Source organism: Octopus sinensis, linkage group LG18 (genome assembly GCF_006345805.1).
Source record: "Octopus sinensis linkage group LG18, ASM634580v1, whole genome shotgun sequence".
Lineage (NCBI taxonomy): Eukaryota > Metazoa > Mollusca > Cephalopoda > Octopoda > Octopodidae > Octopus > Octopus sinensis.
In genome coordinates this window covers 30,513,581-30,529,973 of record NC_043014.1, presented here as the reverse complement: position 1 = coordinate 30,529,973, position 16,393 = coordinate 30,513,581, and the positions used below count along the sequence as shown (strand labels likewise).

At 34.3% G+C, this 16,393-nt stretch overlaps 1 protein-coding gene across 12 annotated transcripts in view; it reads left to right on the top strand.

The window, feature by feature from the left end:
- The window catches only part of LOC115221283 (AMP deaminase 2), a 213,464-nt gene that overhangs the window by 117,751 nt on the left and 79,320 nt on the right, over positions 1-16,393 (top strand). The window lies entirely within an intron of this gene.

Genomic DNA, 16,393 nt, shown 5'->3' with positions numbered 1-16,393 from the left:
TATACATGTATATATGTGTGTATATATCTATATGTATATATGTGTAAATATACGTACACACACACACACACACATATATATATATATACATACATACAAAGTATGGCTATTAACTGGTAAAAGGAGAGAAAAGAAAATGAATAGAAAGAGAGGTAGATAGTGTAAGGTGGGGGATTTTAAGGATTGGCTATACAATAAAGTAAGGTGAATAGATGTATGGTGTCTAAGAATTGTGTACAGGGTAGCTGAGAAAATAAGAGAGAGGATGAGGAGGTAGTGGAAGATAAGTTAAAGAAATAGAGGAAAATGAAAGAAATTTATAGAGGGTCGATGACATATGTCTTAAAGTTTAAAGTTGTTGGGGAGGACATTTAGTAGTAACTGCTTGCGTCCATTCTGACTAAGGCCAGTGGCTGTAGAGTTTTAGCAATTGGGTTATGGGTAGCCACCTCTGCTATCATTTTGTTATTGAACATTGATATGTTTACGTCTTTTTCTCGGGATGTCTACTAAATCAGGATTTTAATCCGCATGGATCTGCGTAGATCAAGGAAACCGAACGAAAACAATGCTCAAAATAATAGAGATTCAAAGAATCACACAGAGCTTGCAGTAAGCTCCCTGCCTGGTGCATGGCTATCAAGAAAGGCCACGATTAAGGCTAGCATGTAACTACCGTTGTTGTGATAATCCAGGAATTGTAATGGTGGCGAGTATATATAAAAACTGACCTGATAAGAAAAGTGAAGTGAGAGAATAGCTGTTTACTTCATTAGTTGACAGTTGTTTTTGTAATATGTGCTAATTACATAAGTGGTACATCATCCAGTACACATACATAAGTAATATACATATAAATAAATAAATATATAGACACACACACACACACATATATATATACATATATATGTATATATATATACACACACACACCCTTAAATATAATTCTGTGGTAACATATCAAACAGATTTTGATTCAGAACATTTCATGGCAGGTTAAAACACCCGACTCTGATATAAACAGCAAATACTTTCATTATATAGTTACAGATAATAAATGTATTTGGCAGATTTCACTCTTCACAAATACTAGAATTATCATATATGGGATGTAAAATATGAATGACTAAGTTTGTCACAAAGATTTGCTTTCTAAAGATTTGGGTTGAGCATCCAGTGTAGTATTTAAAAGAATAAACCATATGATGGGAGGGGGGATAAAATAAATGAATAAATAAAGAAGTAAAGAGAATGAGGAGTGTGGAAGAAATGAAGAAAAATATATCAGGGTTTATATATCAAGAGAGCCCAGATTTGTTAAAATAATGTATTTGTTTTAGTAGAAGTACTTATAAGCATAGCAAAGTGGCCTAAACTTTTGGAATTTTGTGCATGGCTGACTCAGAAGGACAGCAGTGTCATTCCAAGCCCATTGATAACACATTTGAACATAAGTGTGTATACACTTCATATGAATATTCTCATACACAATCATACACACATCTTCACATACATATGCTTACGCATATACCATTTCTCATGTAAAATATTTATATCAAAATTGTAATTTCAAAAATAGCAGTTCATCATTTTGTTAAGTGACCAAGTCAATCTATATCATTATTTGCATATATATATATATATATTATATATATATATATATATATATACATACATACAAAGTATGGCTATTAACTGGTAAAAGGAGAGAAAAGAAAATGAATAGAAGAGAGGTAGATAGTGTAAGGTGGGGGATTTTAAGGATTGGCTATACAATAAAGTAAGGTGAATAGATGTATGGTGTCTAAGAATTGTGTACAGGGTAGCTGAGAAAATAAGAGAGAGGATGAGAGGTAGTGGAAGATAAGTTAAAGAAATAGAGGAAAATGAAAGAAATTTATAGAGGGTCGATGACATATGTCTTAAGTTTAAAGTTGTTGGGGAGGACATTTAGTAGTAACTGCTTGCGTCCATTCTGACTAAGGCCAGTGGCTGTAGAGTTTTAGCAATTGGGTTATGGGTAGCCACCTCTGCTATCATTTTGTTATTGAACATTGATATGTTTACGTCTTTTTCTCGGGATGTCTACTAAATCAGGATTTTAATCCGCATGGATCTGCGTAGATCAAGGAACCGAACGAAAACAATGCTCAAAATAATAGAGATTCAAAGAATCACACAGAGCTTGCAGTAAGCTCCCTGCCTGGTGCATGGCTATCAAGAAAGGCCACGATTAAGGCTAGCATGTAACTACCGTTGTTGTGATAATCCAGGAATTGTAATGGTGGCGAGTATATATAAAAACTGACCTGATAAGAAAAGTGAAGTGAGAGAATAGCTGTTTACTTCATTAGTTGACAGTTGTTTTTGTAATATGTGCTAATTACATAAGTGGTACATCATCCAGTACACATACATAAGTAATATACATATAAATAAATAAATATATAGACACACACACACACACATATATATATACATATATATGTATATATATATACACACACACACCCTTAAATATAATTCTGTGGTAACATATCAAACAGATTTTGATTCAGAACATTTCATGGCAGGTTAAAACACCCGACTCTGATATAAACAGCAATACTTTCATTATATAGTTACAGATAATAAATGTATTTGGCAGATTTCACTCTTCACAAATACTAGAATTATCATATATGGGATGTAAAATATGAATGACTAAGTTTGTCACAAGATTTGCTTTCTAAAGATTTGGGTTGAGCATCCAGTGTAGTATTTAAAAGAATAAACCATATGATGGGAGGGGGGATAAAATAAATGAATAATAAAGAAGTAAAGAGAATGAGGAGTGTGGAAGAAATGAAGAAAAATATATCAGGGTTTATATATCAAGAGAGCCCAGATTTGTTAAAATAATGTATTTGTTTTAGTAGAAGTACTTATAAGCATAGCAAAGTGGCCTAACTTTTGGAATTTTGTGCATGGCTGACTCAGAAGGACAGCAGTGTCATTCCAAGCCATTGATAACACATTTGAACATAAGTGTGTATACACTTCATATGAATATTCTCATACACAATCATACACACATCTTCACATACATATGCTTACGCATATACCATTTCTCATGTAAAATATTTATATCAAAATTGTAATTTCAAAAATAGCAGTTCATCATTTTGTTTAAGTGACCAAGTCAATCTATATCATTATTTGCATATATATATATATATATATATATGATGATGATATATATATATATATATGATGATGATGATGATGATATATATATACACATACATATGTACATACATACATGCAGATGATATTCATATACATACATACATCCAATGATTTATGCTCTGTCAAGCCATCCCGCTGTCAATCCTGAGAGTTAGAATATACTATACTACAGTGAAGGTTACATATTATGTAAATGGAAGCAACAAACTAAAAGTGATAAATCAAACATAATCAGATAAAATAAATAAAAAAAAAACAAAAGTAAACTAAGGGGGATACTTTTTAGAGTTAACTGGTAGTATTATTAGCGATCTCACGTTCAAGCTAATAGTTTAACTATTAGTAAAATATAAGGAGGACCAGCGGTACATTTGTGGACATTATATAACTAATTTATGAGAAAAGATTTAGTTAATTAGCTCATAGATTAAAGATAGACACTAATCGTATTTTAATATTACTATCTCTGTGTGGTAATGCTGAATTGCCAGTCAGAATCAACCCAGTCTGGATTGGGATTAATAAACTAAGCAAAGTGGAATTACAGAAACATAGAAAATAGCAGTTATACTAATTAGGGGGGAAGACTTATAGGAGTTAACTGCTAATAGTAATATTAGTTTCAAATTTTGGCTCATGGCTAGCAATTTCAGAAGAAGGGTTAAGTTGATTAGAATGACCCCAGTGATTTATTTGTACTTATTTTATTGATCCCAAAAGGATGAAAGGCTAAGATGACCTTGGCAGAATTTGAACTTAGAGCTATGAAGATGGATGAAATACTGTTAAGTGTTTTGCTTGGTATGCTAATGATTGTGCCAACTCACATACATTTAGTAATAATGATAGTAATAGTGCATTTAGGTTGGATCTTTTACATTAATTTTTTTGTATTGTGTAGGAAGGAGAGATGGTGCATGTGTGGACATCATTTTATTACATCGTTTCATTGGTTAATGATATTTGATTTACACTTAATTATTTCATAAGTGTCATGTTACACAAATTACATACATCATTACTAACTTTATATGGCTGTGCTTTGCATATAATATACCAAGCAATTTCATACTCAATCTCTTTATCAGGAAGCTTTCTTAGAAAAAAAAACAAAACAAAAAAACTAAAGATGTAAAATTAACTTTCCTCCTATCCCTAAAGTGTGATTATGATATTAGCATTTAAAATTATCTTAAGTAGCTTCAATATATGCATGGATGTTTCCAAGTGCACATATCCATCAAGTGGACACAAGGAACTATTTCTGAATCTGCAGAATTCATTTATCCAGTTGGATAGGTTAGGATTGTGTGTGTGTGTACATATTCATATATTTATTGCTGTCACAGAGTCAGAGCTGGCACATGACCTAAGAATCCACTTGAGTAATGATGCAAATTTTCATGCACATATTACTAAGTTGGCAACACTGAGCAGGCAAGTGGTTGGTTGGATTCTGAAATAATTTGAAACAAGGAAAAATGAAACTGTGCTACTCCTGTGAAGAACATTTGTTCTCAGTCACCTAGATTTCTGCTCCCAACTGTGGTTGCCACAAACCATCATACTAACAGCAGAATTTGAGTCAATCCAACACCAGCCACTACACAAAGATTGACTTGGTACTACAGATGAGAAAACTGGGAGAGGTTAAAAGAACTGAGGCACTACCACTTAGAACGAAGATGCAAAAGATATGCAGTGACATGTATATGGAATATCCTGAAAGGTTTAGTTCCCAACATTGGGATTGAAAACTATACCAACTACCAACTGGGATGCCACTACATACTACCTGGAGGCATATGGCCTAGTGGTTAAAGCAGCGGACACGCGGTCGAGGGATCGCGGGTTCGAATTTCAGACCGGGCAATGTATGTGTTTATGAGCGAAACACCTAAGCTCCATGCGGCTCCAGCAGAAGGTAATGGCAAATTTCTGCTGACTCTTTCGCCACAACTTTCTCTCACTCTTTCCTCCAGCATCTTGCAGCTCACCTGCGATGGACCAGGTGGGGAACCTATACGTCCCGGTGAAGAACCCATATGCCAAGGAAACTGGGAAACCGGCCCTTATGAGCCAGGCATGGCTCGAGAAGGAACAGACAAACTGCATACTACCAAAGATCCTGTCCTCTCCATTTAGAGTAAGGACTCAGTGTTTAATAGCTTAGGTTTCAAGGGTTCACAACTTTGCAACACTCTGCCAAACAACCTCAGAGATCAGTTAGGTGTAGATGTGAATGTTTCCAAACAACATTTGGACAAACCTTTATCTCAGTTATCAGATGAGCCCACATTGTGGGAGGAAGCACAAAGTTGAGCATCCCCCTCCAGTTGATCAGAAAGAATTTCAGAGAGAAAGCCAGGAAGTGGGTGTGAAATAAAAATCACTCACTCCAAACAAACCAGTAAAAGTATTTTAATGCAGGTGTGGCTGTATGGTAAGAACTTTGCTTCCCACATAGTTCTAGGTGCAGGCCCACTATCCTACTATCGCCTCAGGCTGACCAAAACCTTGTGAGTTGATTTGGTAGATGAAAACTGTTGTATGTCTATATCTTGGCGTATAGGTTCCCCACCTGGATGTGATGCCGGTGTGTCGCAGGTGAGATGCAAGAGGAAAGCGTGAGAGGAAGTCGTGACCAAAGAGTCAGCAGAAGTTCACCATTACCTTCTGCCGGGGCCGCGTGGAGCTTAGGTGTTTCGCTCATAAACACGCACATTGCCTGGTCTGAGATTTGAACCCATGATTCCTCGATCGCGAGTCCGCTGCTCTAACCACTAGGCCATGTGCCTCCACACACACACACACACACACACACACATATATATATATATATAATTTTTAATTAAAAGCCACAAGTCTTGCAATTGTAACTACCCAGAGTTTCCCTAATTGAAATAATTTATGAAGCTGAAAGTAAGACCATTTGACAGTTGTCTTTTGAGCAGATAATGTTTAAACAAGAGACACTTGCAAAGAAGACAAAAAGGAAAAACACAAGGGAGATAACCAACATACAATAATTACATATACTAGTGTCCGTGTTTGTCCCCCACCACCATTTGAAAACTGGTGTTGGTTTGTTTACATCTCTATAACAAAGCAGTTCAACAAAAGTGACGGAGAGAATAAGTATCAGTATTTAAACAAAATTGTTTTAAATAAATACTGGGATTTGATTCATTTGACTAAAACTCTTCAAGTTGGACCCTCAGCAGTGACTGAAACAGGTGTAAGATAAAAGCTAGTGGCTGTGTGGTAAATAGTTTGCTTACCAACCACATAGTTTCGGGTTCAGTCCCACTGCATGTCACCTTGGGCAAGTGTCTTCTACTATACCCTCGGGCCGACCAAATCCTTGTGAGTGGATTTGGTAGATAGAAACTGAAAGAAGCCCGTTGTATATATATATATGTGTGTGTCTGTGTTTGACCCCACCAACATCGCTTGACAACTGATGCTGGTGTGTTTACGTCCCTGTAACTTAGTGGTTTGGCAAAAGAGACCGATAGAATAAGTACTAGGCTTAGAAAGAATAAGTCTTGGGGTTGATTTGCTCGACTAAAGGCGGTGCTCCAACATGGCCACAGTCAAATGACTGAAACAAGTAAAAGAGTAAAGAGTATATATGTGTGTTTGTGTGAGTAAGTGTATACATGCACATACATATATATGTGTTTGAGCATATATTTTTTTTCAGAGTGTACATAAACAATATACAATCAATGGCTTGTCCCAGGCATATTTGGACTGGTAATAACATTGTATATTTATATATATTTAAATATTTTAAGTTTATATTGATTGCTGTCTGAGACATTCAGCCTTCCACACAATATACTCACACCCTGTACACCTGTAAAATAAATTTAAAAAAAAGCTACATTTCTATGATTTAAACAATGACTAACCAGTGATTGAAGTCACTGGTCAGTTGTTGACACCCTGATGTTATCTGTTCAAAAGAATGAAAACTGAGAAAGGATTAATGATGACCAACCAGTGACCCATATCAAGGTGTCAAAGTCAATCTATATGAATATAAGAAACATCTATTTCTAAATTCAATGGGAAACACAGAAACAAAAGGGAAACAAAATACCTAATGCTTATAAGAATTGGCTAGTAGTCCCAGTGGAACTGTTAAGGACCAGGTTACAGCTGGGCTAGGAAAAATTTTAAGGCCACAAAAAAGAAAATTTAACAATTCTGTATGTTATTAAATGGCTGCATATACCATGGAGTACTTCACTATCAACCTGTAATATCAAAGTTACTTGTTATAGACATATACAACTCTCACTCTATATATAAATGTATATATGAATAAACACCTACATGCACACACATATATATGTATACATACATATATGCATACATATATATTTCTTTACTGCCCACAAGGGGCTAAACATAGAGGGGACAAACAAGGACAGACGAAGGGATTGAGTCGATTATATAGCCCCCAGTGCGAAACTGGTACTTTATTTATTGACGACGAAAGGATGAAAGGCAAAGTTGACCTCAGCGGAATTTGAACTCAGAACGTAACAACAGACGAAATACCGCTAAGCATTTCACCCGGCGCGCTAACGTGTCTGCCAGCTTGCCGCCTTCTCTATAGAATTCTCTATATGCATACATATATACATACACACACATGCATGCATACATATATATATATATATATATATATATATATATATATATACATATATATACACACGTGTGTGTGTGTATCTTATTGTTGAGTGGACAAAAAACCATGCTATCACCTCATCGCCACTCATCTCATGCAGCAATTTGGCTAGCATTGTTTATGAATACTCAAAGAATGATTGTTTATATGTCAGTCAATTATTAATGGAGCACTTTACCAATCCAAGGCATGTAATAATCCTGTGAATATTAATTATTTTAATTGAGAAAAAGAGAAGTCTAATTAGTGTTACATAATTTTTTGTAACACTGAAAGAAAGTTAAGCAATTCCTGCAATGAAATTAGTGTTCATTTACTTTTGGCATTTTAATTTGAATTTCACTTCCATTGAAATTAAAATGTCTGAACAAGTGAATGAACACTAATTTTATTGTAGGAATTGCATAACTTCGTATGTAATATGAAATAAATGGTGTTAGTTCACGAAAACATATATAACATTGATTTGATTTTGTCTTTCCCCAATTAAAATAATTATATATATATATATTGACATAATATTATAATAAAAATAATAAATCTTGCTAAAAACAACTACCCAGGGTTTTCTGGTCAAAACATTAATTTATTTCACCATTTTTCAAGCTGAGAACAAGATCATTTGTCAGTTGCAATGAACCAATGTCAAAATGATGTAAACAAGATATTAATGGTTTACTCTGTGTCAGGTGGCCTATTTTAAAATTCGACCAAGATGTTGGTAGGCTTGAGGCCTATATTTACATGCAGCACAAAATAAAGATTCCTGAATAAATATAAGTGAACAAAAAAAATATATAACAGAAGAATTATATAAAAAATCTTATTTTGGCACTGATTTGAAGAAGGTCGTAACTGATATAATAACCATATTTGTATCTAACCCTTCCATTACCGTATTTATTTTGAGATACTCTGTGTTTCTTTCAATTATTTTAAATATAACAAAGAATTTAGTAAATTAACTTAGTTACCATTAAGCTAGTGTTAGTAACATAAATTGTGACTAAGATTTGGTGGAAGATTTTAATTCAAAACTTAAGAAAACAAGACATTTGTACTACAGAGCCAGAGGCAGTTTCGACCAGGTTGGTAATGAAAGGGTTAATATGTGTATAATCTCATAGGTATCCTGTGACAAGTCTTCTTGAGAAGGGATGCCTAACTTAGTTGCACAATTTCAATGGGACATATTTCAGGACACACACCTATGACATCAAACATATTATGCATGACTATGATATATGTATGACATATTATGTAAGATATGGCTGTCTTGAAACATGTGTTGAGATAAGACTTTATCTAAATTTTGTGTTCTTTTGTTCTCTTTTTTTCTTTATTCTCTATTTTGTGCTCCATGTAAATTTATGTTTCATGTGATGTGTTTATCCACTTTACTGCATTTATAACAGCTTGTTAATGATATTTTTTATAGCTGACCTTTGATGCTGAGACACTGGTCCTGGAGTTTAAGTTCCCATTCATTTGAGCACTACTCTTTGATATCTATACTAAGCTTCCACTAAGTTCCACTCTACTTCTCATGTCTTCAGGGTTAATAGAGTACCAATCAATATTTCTTGTTTCATTTCAGTCGTCATTCTCTTTTTCTCTGTTTCTGTCTATCTGCCTGTCTGTCTGCCCACCTGCCTGTCTGTCTGTCTATCCGTCTGTCTCTCTGTATATATATATATATATATATATATATATATATATATATATATATATATAAATATATATATATATATATATATAAATATATATATATATAATTTAATAAATAAAATATATGCATACATACATACATATATGAACATACCTATATATATATATATATATATAAATATATATATATATAATTTAATAAATAAAATATATGCATACATACATACATATATGAACATACCTACATACATGTATATATACATGCATATATATATATATATATATATATATATATATATATATATGAGTACAGGACACCACAAATAGACGTAGAACTCAACGAGAAATGAAAACGTAAAAACAAACATGGAAATGGACTTTTTTTAACAACGAAAAAACAGAGTACAAGACAAACAATACAAGGAATATTCCCCTTCATCAGATGTCCCTGGTTCGACTCCATGTGTGCTTCGAAGGTAAGGACAGAACATGACTCGTCGAACCAGTCCTTCCTGCGAAAGAATTAAATAAAATTCCTTTGCAGAGGGATAAAAACAAGGAAAGAAAAAAATGTGACAAGAATAGGACGTAAAAGCAATACAAATAAAAATACAAATACAAAAAAATACAGTACACATAAAGAATAAAAACAGGACAAAGAAACCAACATTGAGGGCCTTTTTTTAAGCCTAGATGATGGAAAAAATTCAGAGTGCAGGAAAAAAGTCATGTTGACTTGTAGAAGGCCGCCAGCGAAAGGAAGTTGGTCGACTCAGCAGTGAGAGAGATGAGGAGGAGTGAGAGAGAGAGAGAGATAGAGAGGAAAGGAAACCAGAAAGGGTGAAAAATAAGAAGGAGAGAGACAGGCAAAGAGGAAGACAGACAGGAAGAAAGGGAAGGTCAAGCAAAGGGTTACAGAGTTTCGCGTCATAATTATATATAAAAACTTACTTGGAGAAAAGAAAAGAAACGAAACGACGCGAGGGCGCTCAGTCAAACAATAATTTAATAAATAAAATATATGCATACATACATATATGTAGGGGAATATTCCTTGTATTGTTTGTCTTGTACTCTGTTTTTTTGTTGTTAAAAAAAGTCCGTTTCCATGTTTGTTTTTACGTTTTCGTTTCTCGTTGAGTTCTACATCTATTTGTGGTGTCCTGTACTCATATATATATATATATATATATATATATATATATATATATATATATATGCATGTATATATACATGTAGATGTAGGTACGTACATATATGTATGTATGTATGCATATATTTTATTTATTAAATTATTTTATTCAACATATTCCCTTCTCAGATTCATGGACTTATTGTGGCAGTCCTTTAATATTTCTAACCTCTGTAAAAGAACTCAGAAGGTTGCACCTCCAACCAGGCCTTTCATGATACCCTTAAAGACAGGAACTTTTCAGCATCCTCTTATATATAATTGACTCCAGTACTTGATCCAAGTATCTTGTTTTATTTTATTAACCCTGGATACATGAAAGGAGAAGTTGACCTTATATGTAAAGAGCAAGATGATATACTGTAAGGCATTTTTGGGGGCACTCTAACAATTCTGCCTATTCACTATTGTTCTATGTTTAGTGATACTGATGGTGTCTTTTATGATTAGTAATAATGATTAATAATAATCCTTTCTACTATAGATACTAAGCCTGAAATTTCAGAGGAGGGAGCTAGTTGATTACATCAACTCTAATGCTAGACTGGTACTTATTTTATCAACCCTGAAAGCATGAAAGGCAAAATTGACCTTGGCAGAATTTCAACTGATCATGTATAAAGACAGGCGAAATTCCACCAAGCATTTTGAAAGGCATGCTAGCTGTTCTGCTAGCTCACTGCTTTATAATGGTTAATAGTAATGATGTCTTTTATAGTTAATATTAATGAGTTGATTCTGCCAGCTTGCTGTCATAATCATTAACACATAGGGCAAAATGCTTAGTGACATTTTGGCCATCTGTACGTTCTGAGTTCAAATTCCACAGAGGTTGACTTTACCTTTTATCCTTTCAGCATTGATAAAATAATTACCAGTTGAGCATTGGGGGTTGGTGTAATTGACTTACCCCACCCCCAAATTACTGGCCTTGTGCCAAAATTTGGATCCATTATAAAAAATGGTGAGCTGGGTGGATTGTTTCAAGTCAGGCAAAATACTTCTTGGCATTTTGTCTGTCTTCATGTTTCTAAGTTCAAATTCTGCCAAGGTTGACTTTACCTTTCATCCTTTCAGGGTCAATAAAATAAGTACCAGTTGAGAACTGGGGTTGATGTGTTTGACTCATACCCTCCCCAAAAATTGCTTTGTGCCAAAATTTGAAAGCAATATTAATGAGTTCATAATGGTAAATAACAATGATGATGTCTTTTATGGTTGATTAACAATGTTTTAATAATGGCTAATGACAATGTTTTAATAACAGTTAATAATCATGATGGTATTTTCATTTTCAATCGCAGAAATATGACTGCTGAAATAAATAATGGTATTACAAAAACAAAAAGAATTGCTTTTTATGCTTTTAGTTAAAACTTATCATCAATATTAAGGATATTAGTGTTGTTAATGTTTTTTATCTCCAGGTCAGTACTGACTGAGCATTCTAGCTGTTACAGTTCTTTTTATTTTTTTCGGCATCATCTAGAATTACATTATCTGACGTGTCATTCCTATAAACCATTTTAATACCAATTCTCTTGAGACTTACTGCCTGTTCTAAAGTGTTCATATTTAAATTACAATCTTGATCAAAATGTCATTGTAGCATGAATGATATTCTAAGATTTCAGTTACACACACACACACACAGAGTTACAGATTTTTTTGCTGAAACACTACGTAATTTTGTTTATAGTGGAAAGTGAAGTAACACATAGGAACTCTATGATTTAGAAATATAATCATAAAACAGCTAAATGTTGTGGTGTAATTTGAAGGAAACTTGGCAGCTGTTTCTAGTAGATCAAGTGACCACATTGTGTCCCTTGTTGGCTTGTCAGCATTGAGGATGTAAAGAATGTTAAGTCGTTATTAAGAATAAAGAGCAGAACTAAATTAACCCTTTAGTGTTCGCATCATTCTGCCAAAATTAATGCCTTTTCATCCACATTGTTTTGAACTAATGCATTACCTTGTAGCTATGAGATTTTGATGAGGTAGCTGTTAATTTTTCAAACGATATTGTAGGGTTGGTGTGAGAGACCAGATCTGGCCAGTTTGAACATTAAACAGGCAGAATACTTTTGGCCGGATATGGCCGGTTTAAATGCTAAAGGGTTAATGTCTTATAGTTTCCTCTCTCTTGGTTCATTTTGCCTGGCTTCCCCCAGAGTATATACAGTACTAGTAAGTTTATTGGCTTCATTTCATTTGACCCTATAGCCACTTCATTCTGCCCTTTACAACTAGCATCAGCTGTTGTGCTGTAAGTGGAAGGTACCCATGAAAAAGAGAGGAAGTTGTGGAGAGGTTAACTTTATGACCATTCATTTTCATAGGAGAGGTGGCAAAAAATATGAAGATGGGAGACAACATGCTGCCCAGATGACCCCTTCGGACTCATGCCAGCTGCATGAATGGGCGGAGGGGTGGGGGAAATCTAGCATTAAAATATTGACGATGATGATGATGATGATGATGTACGTGGTCAGCAGAAATCAATACTAAGGCTGTAGCATTCAATTCATTGCTGATAGCGTTTGTTAAGGCGTGTATTTTTGATGTGTTGACTTCTGATGAATTAAGACAGTTAAACTACCATTAAACCCTAATGAGATCAATGAAAACAATAATTAACAACAACAGCAATAATAACAAAAATACTATGGTGATGATGATGATGATAATGATAAATGGCAATTCTAACCCAGTGTTAGCAGTACACCAGTATCAACAACATCAATATAGTCAATGACCTTCATCTACTTCTGTGGAGAATTTGATATTCAAATAGTCATGTGTCTGTGTGTCACATTTTCTTGTTTATTATTTCATTTTACTTCAAGTGAAGTGATAATTAGTCAAAATGATGACTATTGCTACCATCTTTTTGCTTACATCATCATCCTTTTTGTTTCTAGCTTCTCCTCCTCTCCTTCTAACATCTTCCTCTAACTTCTTCTTCTTCTTCTTCTTCTTCTCTGTTATAAAAGAAAATATAGTGAAAATGTCACTAATACATATGCACACACATGCATGTGTGCGCGTGCACACACATGCATGTGTGCGCGTGCACACACACTCACATTCAAGAGAGACTAATTTCTTTTAAAGGAAAAGAATAAAATAGGAAATGAAGCATACACACACACACACACACTGAGTTTATAAAAAATAAACTATAGGGCGACACTCTATACCATAAAAAAACAGTTACTTGGATCAGTGGTATTCAATCATTTTTTGGCCTGTGGATCCCTTTGATCCATATTTTACTTGTCTGGGCCCTCATAATCATTTGATATTTAAAACATCTTATTATACAGGGTGCCCCCCCAAAAATTGACAGCATTTTGGAGTCTAATAACATAACCAATTCTTGCTTAAATGATCTCAAATTTTAACAAAATGTGTAAAAACTAAATTTGGATCGGGCATACCAGTAATAATGACAGTGTACTGTTGAAATGGTCACCATGTTCGCCTGACTTGGTACCTTTTTTTTTTTTCTATGGGGCAATGTGAAAGGACTGGCCTATATCTCCCCTCTTCCTACAAGCCTAGAGGAACTCATGCAGGAAATCACTGAGATGCTGGAGAATGTTATGTAAGACATACTACAGCATGATTGGCAGGAGTTGGACTACGGAGTTGGTATGTGCCGTGTCACAGGTGGAGCACATATTGAACATTTGTGAAGCTTTGTGAAATTGGTTATAAAATCTACGCCTCTCTGAATCTCTTGTTTGAATTTTGAAAAATAAATCTTTTCTTGTTCAATATGAAGCCTATTTAATTTTCTTTTCTTAGGACATATATTACTCAGATATTCACATTTCAAATGATGTCAATTTTTTGAGGGGAGACTCTGTATTTTTATAAATAAATATCAGGAATTAATGTTTTAATCTTTTACTTGTTTCAATCATTAGACTGCAGCCATGCTGGGGCACCACTTTAAGGAATTTTAGTCAAATTAATTGACTCCAGTACTTATTTTCTTTTTAAGCTTGGTACTTATTCTATTGGTCTCTTTTGCTGAACTGCTAAGTTGCAGGAATGTAAACACATCAAACTGGTTGTTAAATGGTGGTGGAGGACAAACACAGGGACAAACATACACATAGACATACATATATATACACACATGTATATATATATATATATATATATATATGATGGGCTTCTTTCAGTTTCCTTCTACCACACCCACTCACAAGCCTTTGATCAACCTGAGTGTATAGTAGAAGACACTTGCCCAAGGTGCCATGCAGTGGAACTGAGCCCAGAACCATGTGGTTGGGAACCAAACTTCTTACTACACAACCATACCTGTGCCTCCCTTCACAAATTTGTATGTCATCCTTGTATTAAAAATTGCTAAAATATTTTGTGCCTTGTAGAAGTATAACCAATTTACATAAATTTTAACAAAATCTTATATGGACCAGTAACTTAGATTAAATCATATTTAATAATTAAAACATTAAAAAAATAAAATAGAGCCAGGTTTGCAATGAACAAAAATATTTTTGAGAGACAAATAAAGAAAGGCAACTGTGGTTAGATTTGCTTTTCAGGTCAGTGTAGTCATTCTATATCTTGCCAGTGAAAACCCCTTGTACGAGTGTTTGCTTATGTTCCTTTATCTTTGAAGTTCAGATCCCACTTGCTTTTCGCCCAATTCACCTTTCACCCTTCTGGGGTCAATGTAATTGACTGTATCCTAAAAGGTTTCCAATGACAACACTGAAAAGAACCAACAAGGGTGAAACACAGCCATTGTTGTCTTTCTATTAGTTTGCTGATTAAAATAATATTGGCTGTCCACAAATATTAGTTTCTTTTTTTACTGAGGTTTTTACTCATCATCAACATCATCATCATTTAATATCTGTTTCCCACATTGGCATGGGTTTGACTGAGGATTTGGCTAGCCATAGGGCTGTGGTGAGTGAGCTCCAGTATCAGCTTTGGGATGCTTTCTATGCCAGGACGCCCTTCCTAATCAATTGTTCCTCATCCTTCAAATATTGTTGGCCTTGAATCTAAATTAGAAACAAATTATTATTATTATCAGTCTTCACAGCTAGCATACACATGTTCTGAGTTCTTGTCTTTCATCTCCATCCAGTTAGTTTTTTCTTCTTTTTTCTTTGTTTTTGTCTATCCTTCTGAACGCTTTGATGATTTCACATGAGTACTCCATCCATCACAGTCCCCCATGCAGTGTCTTTGATGAGATCAATTCAGGTCACCACTTCATACTTGTCATCAACCTTATAATGCCTAAATTATCAATATGCAAAGTAAAATTCATCTTTTGTAGCTTATATAACTAATGTGTTTGGCATAAAGAAAAAATAAAAAATTTTCTTACACATGTGCGCACACACACACACACACACACACACAAACACACGTGTGCACGTACACACACACACACACACATTCATGGTTGTTGGCCTTAGGGTTTCAGCTTCCATCTCTTGAGCAAGTGTTTTCTATTACAACCTGCTCAATGACTTCTTTGTCATTTTTAGTTTTGTTGGTTTCATGTGAACTTTTAGTGGGATAAAAATACTTTACTTGAAACA